This window comes from Lissotriton helveticus, chromosome 1_1 (assembly GCF_964261635.1).
Source record: "Lissotriton helveticus chromosome 1_1, aLisHel1.1, whole genome shotgun sequence".
In the NCBI taxonomy this organism is placed as follows: Eukaryota; Metazoa; Chordata; class Amphibia; order Caudata; family Salamandridae; genus Lissotriton; species Lissotriton helveticus.
Window position 1 is genome coordinate 1,573,618,427 of NC_136057.1, and position 14,255 is coordinate 1,573,632,681.

Sequence of the window (14,255 nt, forward strand, 5' to 3'; positions counted from 1 at the left end):
GCATTGCCCCTCGAGGGTGGCGATCTGCTCACAGCTCATAAACTTGTGACAGTGGATGACAATCTACCCAGATGGTCAATACTGAATGAGATTCATAGCATATAAAGTGATACCCCCAGCACCATGGCGGATTTATACAATGCTTGTGTGGGCTGCGTGTTTATTGCGTGTAATTATGTGGCACTGAGTGGTAATATGTGGAGTGTATTTATGTTTCATTGAGAAGAGTGTAATTATGTGGCATATAATTATATGGCACTCAGTGGTATTGTGTGGAGTGTGTGTTGCATTCAGTAGAGTGTAATCATGTGGTGTGTAATTATGTGGCACTGAGTGGTATTTGGAGTGTATGTTGCATTGAGCGCAGTGTAATTATGTAGCATATAATTATGTGGCACTGTGTGGTATTATGTGGAGTGTATTTATGTTGCATTGAGGAGAGTGTAAGTATGTGGCATGTAATTATGTGGCACTGAGTGGTATTAATGGTATACTTGTATGTACTTAATTGGGACATAAAAATGATGAAAACACTTTCTTTTTAGCATTTTAAAGTCTTATTCATAATTGTTCATGACATTTTGGACTGATTTACACCTATTGGTGGTTCCTTTGGAGCTTTGGCTCTAGGAGCCAAACCAAAGACTTGGCTCGACTCTCCCCAAGGCAGCTTGTGCCTCCCTCAGAAATATTGTGTATCGACTGCGCACGTGCGCAGCCCTGTCATAGGCTGCCCCTCATGATGAATCTGAAGAGTCAATCATAGCACAGCCCCTCCCCGTGCCCGCACCATAATTTGTACAGCACACCGCTCCCTGCATTCTGTGTATTCCAAACACACCCTGAACAATACACAGACAGCCCTCTGCCTTTCCATCACAATCTATTCAACACACAACACTTACAGCCTCTGTACTCCCATCACCACACAGTCACTGCAGCTCCCTTCACACACAGCCACTGCAGCTCCCGTCATAATCCACACCGCCCCTGCAGCTCCCATCACAATCCACACACAGCCCCTGCACTTTCCATCAAAATCCATACAACACACAGCATCTGCAGCCGGTTTTCACCACCGCAACATGCATCCTGCAGCCACATGACAAACTGTGCACAACACAGACCCTGCAGCCTCTGCAGTCTCCTTTACAATCTGCACATACAGAGCCCCTACGTCCCCATCACAATATTACAATACACACTCTCTGCAGCACAATCAACCATCAAAAAACCTGTAGACTCAGCATTTTGTACAACAATCTGTATCCGCACCAACTGTATGTGCCTTCTTGTCACAGTCTGTACAAAGCACACACCCCTGAATCCTTATCACAATCACACAACCCCTGCAATATCTGCATATCCCATCAAGATCTGAACACACAACTCCTATAGCATTAGCATCCCATCACAGTCTGACAAAGCACAACACATAGAATACTATAAAAATGGTATATGTATGCTGGAGGGGAGGAGACATCAAGGAAGACACGTCACACATGATGTACATGCGCCCAACTCTACGGACTGCAACTCAGTATGAGAATAAAGTCTTCACCGCAATCACACAGGTCTCAAACCTGATGCAACCGCAGCAGGCCTTGAAAAAGCTTCAGGCAATATTAGTAACATAGGGCGAAACACATTTTGAATGTTCTCCTACACTGCCAAAACATAAACACTTTGAACAAGGACAAAGAAAAAAAAACGGAATACGAATAAAGAAAATGTTATCTAACGGAAATGATTTACCTTCTTCCGACACATTGCAACTCTGAAGAAATCAGTTTGATATCCATATCCACAATGATTTCTAAAAATGTCAAAAGCATGTGAGCATTTCCATGCCTTAAATACTATGATCTATTTTCTGTTCACAACCTCCTTCCTCCCTGCATAAATAAACAAGCATTTACAATACAACGGTCTCGCCTTTGCCAAAGTTAGAGCTATTGGCATTGTAAATGACAATTTACTTATTTATGTGTTGGTTTTGAAAACTGATAAATAAATGGCATTGTCATTTACAATATCAATAGCTTAATCTCTCGCATATGGCACAGAAAGAACTGAGCGATGAAAGACAGCACATAGAAAAGTAGAGCAACGAGTCAAGCTAAGGGAACACAGGGCAACCTAAGGCATTGCAGGCCTTGAATAAAGCGACACGGCAAACACAGACAACTAATGGGGTCAGTAAAATAACACAAGAGAACCTACGACAAGACTTTAAACAAAGCAACATATGGCAAACTAAGACAACACACGACAAAGCAGGGCACCAAAAGGGAAACAAACAGAAAATAAACCAAAGTAATATATGCCTCACATTTCGGCACAAAAAGCAAGACAAATCCAAACAGGCTAAGACACAAGGCAATCTAACGCAACACATGAAAACTACCTTAACACGAGGTACCCTGAGGTAATTAAAAGCAAACCATGAAATGCAAAGTAGGAAAAATACTTATAAGGTTCCAAAGGCGAGACCTATTGTCTATAGCAATGCTTGTTAGAGTGTGCAGTCGATATGTCTAGTCAGTGTATTTTATGCACCTGCGTTAGTTCACTTGAGGGTTGTAGTTGTCTCGTCTGGAGGTCTTCATTTTTTCTGAAAAATAATGCAGCTTTTACGTGGTTCATGACAGCAATTTCTACACATTTTACATGCAAAAGTACGAAACTAATTACAGAGGTATGATTTAGCGGAGCTCGTGGTTGGCATGTGTAGGACTTGGTTAGGTGGCCTATTTTTCTGCATACATTTTGGAAGACCGTTTATACAGACCGACAAATTAATTAGAGCTATTGTTGTACCATGATGCTTGATTCAAAATAAAGTTTAAACATCTTGTTTTCCCGTCCTCACCACCCCCGTGACCGACGGAAGCTTTGAGAGGGAAAGAAATAAATGGTTCAGGGTTGCAGTGTTCATGAGTTGTTGTTTTTTTAAATGTACTACTTCCTGATGTTCCCTAAATCAATAGTTTTGGGAAGTTTGAGGGGACGACGCTGATCTAATTATGTAGCGCATTGTATTAATCAGCAATGTCGACATTTGAACTCGCTGATGTAAAATGTAAACGTTATAGAAAAGTTTCTGTTGGACCCGGTCCTTTGGGCAGGTTCACCCCGTGACTTTTTGCTTTTTCCTAGCCTGTTTTTGGAACCTGGGTTGGTGATTTTTAGGCCTCTGCGCACTTTTTCACCGTGGTACAGTGTAAAGTGCGTGTGCTCTCTGTGTATGGATGGTGAGCGACCTGCCCTCCCATAGGAATGAATGGGGAATATGTATGCCCATGGTAGATTCCTGATGCGTGGGGAGTGCAGGGTCGAGTTTGATATGTATGAACTCGTGAGAATGAATGCTGCATAATGGTGTATGCGGCATGGCTGTGTCTAGTCTAGGAGCACCACTTTTAGAAGTTGGCATAATTGTGTAGTGAGTCTGCTGGCACGTGATTGACTGATGGGCCTGGCCCTGGATGCCTGGGCCTGCTGGTAGATGGACTGTCTGGAGGAGGGGGTCTGAGTCAGCCGTAGATGAAAGGCCCCCATCTGCTGTTACGGATGGGAGGGAAGAGCTCTGGTGGTGCCGTGCCGTGCCTGGCAGCCCACCCCTGATGGCTCTCCCTCCTGATGACCCACTGTCACCTCTGACCTGAGGCTGACAGGAGAGGGAAACCAGATACACCCCGGGCTTAGGGGCTCGCTGACACAAAGACTTCAAAAGACTTCAAAGCCTTTTTTGTGTATAAGAAGGGGCTGTGTTCCCTTCCAATTTGTTCTTGTTTTCTGACTTGAATCTGCCAGGGGCGTGCTGATGCTTGGGCTCAGGGAATCCCTGAGTCCTGCCCAGCCCCTGGACTCCTGATGGACTTGCCTGGATTCCTGGGGGACCCCTCTGCCCTACCTGGGCTGAGGGGGGGACTTGGCTTTGCCCCCCTGGGAGGCTCTGGGGCTTTTGCAGCATGGAGGAGCTGCATTGCCCTGTGGATAGCGCTGGAACTGTATTTCTAGCGCCTGGAGGCGCTGAGCTTCCTCCCGAGCGCCTGGGAGCGCTCTGCCGGTTGTCTAGCGCTTTGGAGCGCGTCATTTTCCCCAAGCGCTTGAGGGCGCTTTATCTGGACTTTTCCTAGCGCTTAGGAGCGCTTTATGTCCGCTTATAGCGCTGGACGCGCTAAGGCATCTGGCCCGTAGGAGGAATCAGCCCCCGCCTGCCTGCCTAAGGATCGGGCCGCCGCGCTGCCCGCGGTGACCCGGAAGTGACTGACCGGCCGGCCAATCCTGTCGCGGCCGGCCGGAAGTCCCGCCCCGCAGTCGGCGGGGAGAAGAAAGGAGAAGGCGCGGAAGATGGCGGCCGTTCGCGGGTCTCCTCTCGGCTGAGGGAGCCCCGAGGAGAAGAGGCGGCCGGTTGGCAGGGCTCCCGTGTGCGAGGGAGCCCTGCAGAGAGGGAGAAGTCCGGCGCGGGAGTAGCGAGGCTCCCACGTGGTCGGGAGAGCCCCGCCTTCACCCCCGCGAGAAGGGACTGCTGCCGGGAGCCTTGCTGGCTCCACCCTGAGTCCCGGTCCCGAGACGGGGGACCGGGCAAAGCGAGGAGAGTCTGCGTGGAGCAGGAGCTCCGCAGATGCCGCCGAAGCCCGCCCCCGCCGCACAGAAGCCCCGGTGAGTGAAGGGCTGCGGGGGGAGATAGCTCCGTGTGGTGCCGGCCGAGGCACTGAGGAGAAGGGCGGCCCCGAATGGCAGTGAGTCGCCCCACCGTGATTACAGGGCCCGCGAGGGGTTCTCGAGGGCCCGCACTGCTGCATGTTGGTGCCGCTTCGAGGCACTGAGAAAGGGCGGCCCCAAATGGCAGTGGGTCGCCCCACCGTGGGTGCAGAGCCTGTTGGCTACATGTGGGGCATGTGATGCCCAGAGCCTGTGTGGCTCCAACATTGGGCACGAGTAATGCCAGAGCCTGTGTGGCTCCAACGTGGACATAGGTGCGTGTAGAGCCTGTGTGGCTCCAGCGTGGCGCAGTTCGCGCCTGAGGGCCAGAGAGGGCCCTGGCGCAGTGTTGATGATTCTCCAGCTGCCCAGCAATTAGTGGGCAGCTGCACCGTTTAGGCGCAAGTTGGAGAGAGAGTCCCTGCGTGGGACAGCGAGGGCACAGTGGTGCCCGGCCTTCACAGCTGCGCAGCACTTAGTGCCAGCTGCAGCGTTTAGGCCCTTGTGAGTGTTCCCAGGGGCCCAGCAAGTAGTGGGCCCCTGCATCGTTTAGGCCCCTGACATTGAGACTCAGGGCGTTCTAGCCCCAACAAGGTCAGTTGGCCTAGGGACTGCCACAGGTGGTGGCTTATGTAGGTTTTGCGCAATTGTATGGTTCTTGCACCTCTGAATGGGATTTCTTGCATCATGTCTTATTCCTGCACCTCTGAATGTTTTTAGACATCATGTGACTATTGCGCTACCGTATTATTCTGGTACCTCTGAATGTAATTGTATTGCATCATGTGCTTTATTCTTAACACCGCTGAATGTGTAGGTTTATGCATTATGTGTTTTTCTCTACTACTCCTCTGAATGTATATTTATGCATCATGGGTAATGCGTTCTCTCTTAGACCCCTAAATGCTGTGTGATACTTAGGTGGTTTTCCTTTACTACTCCTCTGAATGTGTTTTGTACATCATGGGTAATGTGTTCTTTCTTAGACCCCTAAATGCTGTGTGATACTTAGGTGGTTGTTCTTTTAGTACAGGTGGTCCTAGTGAGGTCCTGGTCCCCTGCGTGACAGTCTCCTAAGGGGTTTAGGGTTGCGTAGGAGGTACTTACCTGTTCCCAGTAGTTACTGGATGTGACCTATAACTGTTACTTTGTGTTACAGTGAAGTTTATATACTTTTATTCTAATTTCTGACAAGTATTTCTATATCTGCAACGTGTTGATTCAGACAGGGGCCCATGTGGCCCTGTCTTGTAAATAATCCCTTGTGAATATTACCGTGCCAGTTGGCACAATGTACATGTGTGATTTCTATCAGATATGTTTTGACAATACAAAAGTTATTTTAATATAACCTTGTGTGGAGTCTCTTTTTGTGGTGTGCCTAGTATGTTGTTGCTGTCGTGCGCTGACGCAAATGCTTTACACATCGCCTCCGAGTTTAGCCTAGACTGCTCGTGCCAAGCTACCTAGAGGGTGAGCAGGGGTTATCTTGGCGTGTGACTTCCTTGCCCTGACTGGAGTGGTGGTTTCTGCCTGGCTTTGGCATCAGCCTTAGCCTACCCGAAATAGCCGGTTTCCAACATTGGTGGGTCAGCGGTGCGGATTTGGACTTGCATTTGCCCAGTGCCATAGCGACAACTGGCTACATTACAAAAACTCTGCGTTTTTCAGATAGTCACATATTTGGGATTATTGTTTTTTATTTTGTTTTTCCTCAAGAGTGTCATTTTCAGATGGTGTTCCTGCGCTTGGTTTAGTGGCAGATGAGAGAAAATGACAGGGCGGGACGCCAGTAGAGAGGGGAGGTTCCCATAGATTAGGAATCCCTTACTGGGTCCAGTGTCCAATTCCCGTTCCTGTCCCTGTGTGGGTAGATGGAAGAGAGGGAGGGTGGAGGAGAAATTGCTTGCTCAGGAGGGTGCTTATTCCCTGAGTGTAGTGTGTGTGTCTGGATTCCCCAGTACGGTAGGATCCAGTGGTGGCAGCTTAAATGTGTCCAGTGCGTGAATTCCCATTCCCAGTTCCCAGAGTATGGTGCCTGGTGCTCAGTAAGAGGGTGACAGGTTGAGAGTCAGAGGCAGTGAGGAACTGTCTCACCAGTCTGGAGGGGGAGTGTGTGGATGTGTGGTGTCTTGAACTGGAGGAGTTGGTGTGAGTTTTTTTTAAGGAGCTTGCACGTGAGGTGTACCTCTGGTGGTGGGCAGGAGATCCTGCAGAGGCATTGGACAAGAAAGGCGGATGTCTGGCGGTGTGCTAGATGTCTTGCAGAGGCATTAGGGAGTGATTCTAAAAGTAGTGGCTTGTGTATCTGATGATCCTGTGTAGGTGAAGAGGTTCATGTGTAGCCCAGCTAGGTCCCATTAGGATGGTAGGGGTGTAGGGGCTCGCGTCCTGTCTCAGTGGAGGCGGAGTGAGTGTGGGACGGTGTGTCCCACGTTGGCCCGAAACCCTGTCTCAGGGCCTGGAGGGTTCCCTAAGGGAGCGCCAGGTCTGGGGCCTAGGCTGTACTTATAAGTCATTTGAGGAGGATCTTCCTGTGTCTAGAGGACGGGGAGTGTCTGTAATCAGAACTCCGGCGGTCCTGGTGTTGGGCTGTACCGCTCCTAAGTGGAGGGTGCAGAAGTCCTGGTTCGCTGGGCATTTGACCGTCTAGAGTGCTTGACCATTTGTTTTTTTTTTGGGGGCCTCTGGAGGTTGTTCCCCGAGGAGGGGGGAGGCCAGGTTCAGGTTCAGCCTGACCTGGAGGGAAGGGCATCGGTAATCATTGTCCTGACCGGTTGTTGGCTTCCAGGGGTACCGCTCCCAGGTGGGAGGGTGCAGAACTCTGGAGGGGGGTGCAGAGGGACGGTGTCCTTACTTCTGACCCCGGTGGGAGGAGAGTGTGTCGCTGCTACGCCGCTGGCGTATGCTCTGTCTAGCCTGAGACATACTGTGCCTGTAATCATGGAACTGGAAGGGGGTGCAGAAGGACGGTGTACTTCTGACCCCGGTGCAACTTAAGGGTGTAAATCCTAGGTTGGGAGATTAGGAAACTTCTAGGTCAAGAGGAACTCCACCAAAGTGAATCAGCTGAAGAGACCGAGGGGGCTGCCCTTGCTGTGTGTTCTGAGGCCCGCCTGCAGTTTGTTGTTTCCACTAAGGTAGAGGAAAGGGGACTTTGCTGTGTGCTGTGTCCCCCCACCTGCTTGAAGAGGGACTGTGCTGTGTGCTTTGTACCTCAGAAGTGGAATCGTTTCCAGGTGGTAGACCAGTGACGGAGTGAGGTCCTGATCTGGTAGGAGAGTTGTGTTCTGGTGAGTGCTTCCCTGTGAGGGTTATTCCTTCACCCTGACTGGAAGCAAGGGTCCCTGCTTGGTCTAAGGTACTTACCTCTGCCAACTGGAGACCCCCAGTTCTAACATTGGTGGAGTAGAGGTAGGGTGGGGCATGCTTGCCCGTGACCTCTAGTCAACCTGAGGGTGTGGTCCCTAGGTTGTAGGATCAGTGGTAGTGTAGCTACCCTGAGAGAGAGAGTGGAGATTGGCTATTGTGTGCCAGGGGCTTCTGCCCCCACTCTGTGGATTGGTTAGGACCTGTGACATTTGGATGGCCTAGGGCCTGGTCCTGGCTGTGGATGACTAGTGTGTACCAGTGGGGTATCCTAGTTGTGCCAGAGAGCGTTTGTTGAGGGAAATCTATGTGGGTTCAGAGTGGCGAAAAACTGGAAGGTCCCTGCCGTGCAGGCCCGTGTCCGTGGGTTTTGTCGCCCAAAGCATTGAAGACCATCAGTGTAGTGATTGGTCTACCCTGCGTTTTGGCTGGAAGGGGGATGTGTTGGACCCGGTCCTTTGGGCAGGTTCACCCCGTGACTTTTTGCTTTTTCCTAGCCTGTTTTTGGAACCTGGGTTGGTGATTTTTAGGCCTCTGCGCACTTTTTCACTGTGGTACAGTGTAAAGTGCGTGTGCTCTCTGTGTATGGATGGTGAGCGACCTGCCCTCCCATAGGAATGAATGGGGAATATGTATGCCCATGGTAGATTCCTGATGCGTGGGGAGTGCAGGGTCGAGTTTGATATGTATGAACTCGTGAGAATGAATGCTGCATAATGGTGTATGCGGCATGGCTGTGTCTAGTCTAGGAGCACCACTTTTAGAAGTTGGCATAATTGTGTAGTGAGTCTGCTGGCACGTGATTGGCTGATGGGCCTGGCCCTGGATGCCTGGGCCTGCTGGTAAATGGACTGTCTGGAGGAGGGGGTCTGAGTCAGCCGTAGATGAAAGGCCCCCATCTGCTGTCACGGATGGGAGGGAAGAGCTCTGGTGGTGCCGTGCCGTGCCTGGCAGCCCACCCCTGATGGCTCTCCCTCCTGATGACCCACTGTCACCTCTGACCTGAGGCTGACAGGAGAGGGAAACCAGAAACACCCCGGGCTTAGGGGCTCGCTGACACAAAGACTTCAAAAGACTTCAAAGCCTTTTTTGTGTATAAGAAGGGGCTGTGTTCCCTTCCAATTTGTTCTTGTTTTCTGACTTCAATCTGCCAGGGGCGTGCTGATGCTTGGGCTCAGGGAATCCCTGAGTCCTGCCCAGCCCCTGGACTCCTGATGGACTTGCCTGGATTCCTGGGGGACCCCTCTGCCCTGCCTGGGCTGAGGGGGGGACTTGGCTTTGCCCCCCTGGGAGGTTCTGGGGCTTTTGCAGCGTGGAGGAGCTGCATTGCCCTGTGGATAGCGCTGGAACTGTATTTCTAGCGCCTGGAGGCGCTGAGCTTCCTCCCGAGCGCCTTGGAGCGCTCTGCCGGTTGTCTAGCGCTTTGGAGCGCGTCATTTTCCCCAAGCGCTTGAGGGCGCTTTATCTGGACTTTTCCTAGCGCTTAGGAGCGCTTTATGTCCGCTTATAGCGCTGGACGCGCTAAGGCATCTGGCCCGTAGGAGGAATCAGCCCCCGCCTGCCTGCCTTAGGATCGGGCCGCCGCGCTGCCCGCGGTGACCCGGAAGTGACTGACCGGCCGGCCAATCCTGTCGCGGCCGGCCGGAAGTCCCGCCCCGCAGTCGGCGGGGAGAAGAAAGGAGAAGGCGCGGAAGATGGCGGCCGTTCGCGGGTCTCCTCTCGGCTGAGGGAGCCCCGAGGAGAAGAGGCGGCCGGTTGGCAGGGCTCCCGTGTGCGAGGGAGCCCTGCAGAGAGGGAGAAGTCCGGCGCGGGAGTAGCGAGGCTCCCATGTGGTCGGGAGAGCCCCGCCTTCACCCCGCGAGAAGGGACTGCTGCCGGGAGCCTTGCTGGCTCCACCCTGAGTCCCGGTCCCGAGACGGGGGACCGGGCAAAGCGAGGAGAGTCTGCGTGGGGCAGGAGCTCCGCAGATGCCGCCGAAGCCCGCCCCCGCCGCACAGAAGCCCCGGTGAGTGAAGGGCTGCGGGGGGAGATAGCTCCGTGTGGTGCCGGCCGAGGCACTGAGGAGAAGGGCGGCCCCGAATGGCAGTGAGTCGCCCCACCGTGATTACAGGGCCCGCGAGGGGTTCTCGAGGGCCCGCACTGCTGCATGTTGGTGCCGCTTCGAGGCACTGAGAAAGGGCGGCCCCGAATGGCAGTGGGTCGCCCCACCGTGGGTGCAGAGCCTGTGTGGCTACATGTGGGGCATGTGATGCCCAGAGCCTGTGTGGCTCCAACGTTGGGCACGAGTAATGCCAGAGCCTGTGTGGCTCCAACGTGGACATAGGTGCGTGTAGAGCCTGTGTGGCTCCAGCGTGGCGCAGTTCGCGCCTGAGGGCCAGAGAGGGCCCTGGCGCAGTGTTGATGATTCTCCAGCTGCCCAGCAATTAGTGGGCAGCTGCACCGTTTAGGTGCAAGTTGGAGAGAGAGTCCCTGCGTGGGACAGCGAGGGCACAGTGGTGCCCGGCCTTCACAGCTGCGCAGCACTTAGTGCCAGCTGCAGCGTTTAGGCCCTTGTGAGTGTTCCCAGGGGCCCAGCAAGTAGTGGGCCCCTGCATCGTTTAGGCCCCTGACATTGAGACTCAGGGCGTTCTAGCCCCAACAAGGTCAGTTGGCCTAGGGACTGCCACAGGTGGTGGCTTATGTAGGTTTTGCGCAATTGTATGGTTCTTGCACCTCTGAATGTGATTTCTTGCATCATGTCTTATTCCTGCACCTCTGAATGTTTTTAGACATCATGTGACTATTGCGCTACCGTATTATTCTGGTACCTCTGAATGTAATTTTATTGCATCATGTGCTTTATTCTTAACACCGCTGAATGTGTAGGTTTATGCATTATGTGTTTTTCTCTACTACTCCTCTGAATGTATATTTATGCATCATGGGTAATGCGTTCTCTCTTAGACCCCTAAATGCTGTGTGATACTTAGGTGGTTTTCCTTTACTACTCCTCTGAATGTGTTTCGTACATCATGGGTAATGTGTTCTTTCTTAGACCCCTAAATGCTGTGTGATACTTAGGTGGTTGTTCTTTTAGTACAGGTGGTCCTAGTGAGGTCCTGGTCCCCTGCGTGACAGTCTCCTAAGGGGTTATGGGTTGCGTAGGAGGTACTTACCTGTTCCCAGTAGTTACTGGATGTGACCTATAACTGTTACTTTGTGTTACAGTGAAGTTTATATACTTTTATTCTAATTTCTGACAAGTATTTCTATATCTGCAACGTGTTGATTCAGACAGGGGCCCATGTGGCCCTGTCTTGTAAATAATCCCTTGTGAATATTACAGTGCCAGTTGGCACAATGTACATGTGTGATTTCTATCAGATATGTTTTGACAATACAAAAGTTATTTTAATAAAACCTTGTGTGGAGTCTCTTTTTGTGGTGTGCCTAGTATGTTGTTGCTGTCGTGCGCTGACGCAAATGCTTTACACATCGCCTCCGAGTTTAGCCTAGACTGCTCGTGCCAAGCTACCTAGAGGGTGAGCAGGGGTTATCTTGGCGTGTGACTTCCTTGCCCTGACTGGAGTGGTGGTTTCTGCCTGGCTTTGGCATCAGCCTTAGCCTACCCGAAATAGCCGGTTTCCAACAGTTTCATTAAAGGATTTGCGCTTTGCAGAAGGCTTTCACTAGTCAACATTGATCTTGTGGCATTGGGCAGATACCCATCAGTAGTATTCTGTGATTCCCCGTTTCCTGGATGTCTAAGTTGGTGTCAGAAATGCTGAGAGTGAATGATGTATTAGTATGTTATGTGAGGGTATAGCTAGGAGACAGACAGTTACATGAAGGATGAAGCTATGAGGGAACATATCTTCTGTTTCTGTAACCTAAGGGCCCAACATGAAATAAAGATCTTAATTAAGTGGCTCTTGTATGAAGATCCTGCCCTCTGACTAAAACGTTTTTGCAACATGCCTGAAACATAAAATACAGTAAAAATCTGTATCCTTTGTGCTCCGGTGTCACTGCACCTGCTGCCCCAAGCCTCGCCTCTGGGTAACACTAGGATGGCAGAGATGGGTCGGGCACCACGCGCCATAGTATTCTAATTCACGCGCACTAAGACACAAGCGCTCAATCGCATCTGTCTTCTACGTGGTTGTCAAAGGATCAGCAGAGGCGTCAGTTCTGAATGCTCAAACCGCGCATCTGCTTCCAGCTACTGCCAGAGCACACGACTGCAAATGCCCTGCAGTCCTGTCCGTCAGAAAAGAATGTGCAGCAGGATACAGGGTGCGGGGATAGGACCCGGAGCACGTGCACTTTGCACCAGTACAATAACACTTTGAACGAACGCTTCTCAGGACTAACTAGTGCAAAATCGATATTTGCGCGTAGTGAGCTATGCAAAATGTTTACCATACGCCAACAGTGCAAACCTATTCATTTCTAGGTCAGCTAACCTGTGCACATGCTTTGCACTGGTGTGGCGATGCAAGCCTGCAGTGTACTAGTGGTAAATTGGAGGGGGGGTGGGGGTGTCATTGTCTGCTAACAAGATCTAATCTGCCAGATTCTCGGAATACGCGGAGAATGCAGTGTTGTTGTAGGAGCAGGACACAGTGTTTACTTTGTGCAAGAAAACACTGGTTTAATTTTGGGAATCGGACTTAATTTCTCACCAGACTGATTCTGAGAAAGCGATAGAAAGGCAGAAAAGAGGAAGAACGATTAAGAGAAACCCAACATAACAGAAAGTGGGAGATAGTGATGAACGCGAACATGAATTGCATATAAAGAGGGAGTTGAGAGGTGTACGACAAAGGCATGAGGTGAAATAAAAGAATCACAACAAGTGTGTACTTATTGTCAGTGGTGTGCAAATCGAGTCGTGATTGGTTGAGTGTTTCGAAGAAGCTTTTCATTTAAACGCTCGGGCACACAGTTTTATTTATTTTGCTTAATATAACAGCTGTGTTTCAGCGCCCTGAATACTCGTGCGACTCTGCTGGCGCTGAATACTGGTGGCGCTGGTGGCTGCGGAGTGACACGACAATGACAGCTCAGCATACCCTTTTAGTCGCAAAAAGAAGGCCGGGCCAGGTGCGGTGAGCCAGGGCTATCAGCGGTCCTACATTATTGAAAAGTCAATATGAGATGTCTCACTATTGCCTGCCGCCTAGCCTACCTCTGGAGGCAACCCACTGACTCAACTCCACAGCATCAGCGTGTTCGGTGACTCCCAGGACGAGCCCTGGCCGCCTGCTCGATTTAAGGCAGGCAGTGTCATCGTCAGGCGCAGCTCTTCACAGAATGCTTCCCCGCTAAACACTCACTTCAACCATCCAAGGAGCGCTACTGAGGCTGCAGGCCTCATTAATAATGGATCCATGCCTATCAATAGATTTAGACAACTGGTATTTACGTATCGGTTCTTATTGGAGTCAACGAACTGTCGTATGCCCCCATCCCTCGTCTAGCGGCTACATAAAAAAAATTAAACAAGCTGTGAGCATGCACTCTCCCGAACTTCCAGTTTCGGGATGTGCACTCTCACGGCTGTCGTGGGGCGGGGTGTGTGTCTGCGCGTGTGTGTGTCTGCGTGTGTGTGTGTCTGCGCGTGTGTGTGTGCGTGCCTTCGGCCGGCCTGCTTAAGCGCGTCCAGAGACTTTGGTAGGCTCGTGCACCGCTCTGTCTCCCTTGAGAGACAACTCGGCAACAATAGGTCTCGAGAGCGAGACCTAAAAATGATCATATTCAGTGTTCCCTATGTTCATGGAGAAGTGGTTCCATCTCACTTACACACCATAATAACCGGCACATTCTAGATGTTTTCCAAATGTATACACTTAGAACCACTTCGCTGACAGATGGGGCTATTGTGCAATCCACAGGAACATGTAGCTGCTGCTGATGTAATATACAAGCACAGAAAGTAGCACAGCATAAACATACTTCGAAGAGAGGAGATGGTTCAGCAAACGCGAAGATTGTGCCAAAAATAAAGCAGAGAGGAAATAAGGGGCCAATTACTAATAAAAATGAAATTTTTGAAACAGTTCAGCGGGACTGGGGTTTAGATAACTCGTACCATGATAAGATTCGTCATGGTACAACGTGTTTATTTTCTTCTCTTAAGTGTTTCTTTCTTTTGCGGATTTCCCTTTTAAATGTTGAGTGAAACAGCTGGTTGT